The following is a 2087-nucleotide window of genomic DNA, read 5'->3' as shown; positions in this document are numbered from 1 at the left end:
TCAGTATATTCAAGTCGTTGACTTCCATTCCCCATGTTTTCAGCATGGGACAAAGCGGCACACTCGAGATTAGCACACCCTGGCTTCTCTATCATGAGGATGCAGTTCAAAATTTCCAACATCAGGGCCTTCTGTTCCAAAGTCTCTTTGCCATTTAAAGCCTCTTATTTCAGAGGGCCTGATGCAAAACGACAAACATTAAAGTTCCTTTCTTCTTAGGATTTCACATGTACAGCTTCTCTGGTGATTTACGGTTCAACCCCAGTCCCCCTCCGCCGTGCCCAGACCCACTTTTAACACAAAGCTTTAAATTGATCTCCCGTGGATGGGCTCGGACCAACTTTATCTACTTTTCTAAGCTTTCTTTACTTCAAAAATTGAATACTTGCGACTGTTCCTGTGATTTTGTTCAACCCGTCGCAGGACGACTTCGATTCACAATTACTCTTCTTGGTATAACCTCTTTCTCACTTTCAATTTTGCAATTTCTCAGCTGGATACTTTACAGAGACCTTCGATTGAGCAGCTACGCGGTGCCGGACCACTCTGTCAAGTATTGTATCTTGCTTTGAAAGTTCAATCACTCATCAGCAGTTCAACTTTACTTGCGTCTTTTATCACACACATTTTAACAATGTTCGTTCCAGTGCTCGCCATATAATGTTGCTGCTTTCAACCTTGCGTTCAACACAGATCAGTATGGTATCTGTCTCCCCACCGGCTGTGTTGAGTCCACTGACGCGGCTTTGTTCTTGAAGCCAAGGTCAGCACCACGGCGGCTTGTGCTTCTCCCTGCATTCATTATTGACGCGGGAGCGCCCTGAGAGGGCTCTGGTATCTCCGACACACAATGCACACACAATGCAGGATTCTTCACCCTGGTTTCCTGGTCTTATCCTTTCTATTCTCGAGGTCTCTGGAAAGTAACGGTTCCTTGTCGAAAAGGCCAAGGGAATTTCCCTCTTTGCGATTGCCGTCTTTCCTCTCTCGTTCAGCTGCCGTCTTGAAACTGCTGTTTCCTCGTGTTCTTTGCCTTGCTCAGTGTGTGCTCTCTTGTTCCGCCTTTTATCTGTGTGGGGATGTTTAATGGAAGTCTGGTTTGTGTGATGGTCAGTAATTGCCTCACCTCGCGTATTGGGACACGTCAGGTATACGGCTTGGGTGTTAGTCTGTTTTCCCTCGTAAAAGGCTGTCCGTGTGAAAGTTTTCATGTTGTAAAAGGGGGTGGGGAGCTGAGTTCCTAAATATCCTACCTGGTAGGATGGGTTAAAGGTGTTGCAGGGAAGGGGATACCACGTCTCACCATCCGGTGTCCCACTCCCTGAAGACCCCTCACCCCGGTGCTCCTCCCACACTGGTCCACCCCCAGGAACTGGATCCAAAAGCGATGGCCGTGTCCTGGCCTCCTGGATGACAGACCCCCGGGGACTAGTGAGTGACACCTTCTGGTTTCTCACACAGCTTATTGGCTTTCAATCTGGATTGGACAACTACAGTCCTCTACTCCCCCAAAGCCGAGCCTTCTCTCTGCGAATAGGCTCCTGGAGTTTAAGATTAATTTATGGGAAGCATCAGTCCACCCCTTTGAATTTACATTTTGCAATGACCCACAAAGACTGAAAATAATAAACCGTATGGTAAATTTGACTGAATTTAGGCTGTACGAAAATCCTGTACAACCAAAAATTGGATCAAATATGCCATGCGTGAACATTATAGCGAAAAAAAGGGAACTGAGGTTGCAAGGGCGGGGGGGGTCCCTTGCTCCCCTTGCTTGCTATAATGGGAACGGGGTTGCAGGGGTGTCCCCCGAATAAGGTAATAAAGTTAGAAAATAAATCATAAAGGAAAGGACCCTGCAGCGCCTGTTCCCAAGCACGTAAGTTAAGGGAGCCGGCGTTGCAGGAGGGAGTCGGCACACAACGAGGTGTGCCGCCAAAAGGTAGGTATGGGAACTGAGGGTGCATTTGGAGGGTATGCTTGGGTAGGCATTTACTTTGGGTTGTTTGACCATAACGGTCAAGTTAGCTACAATCTTTTTGGCTGCAAACCTTTCCGTTCTGGGCAAACAACCCAAATCCTAAATT

The sequence above is a fragment of the Ambystoma mexicanum genome, chromosome 9 (assembly GCF_040938575.1).
Source record: "Ambystoma mexicanum isolate Mex_15411 chromosome 9, UKY_AmexF1_1, whole genome shotgun sequence".
Taxonomy (NCBI): domain Eukaryota; kingdom Metazoa; phylum Chordata; class Amphibia; order Caudata; family Ambystomatidae; genus Ambystoma; species Ambystoma mexicanum.
This window is presented reverse-complemented; position numbering follows the sequence as displayed.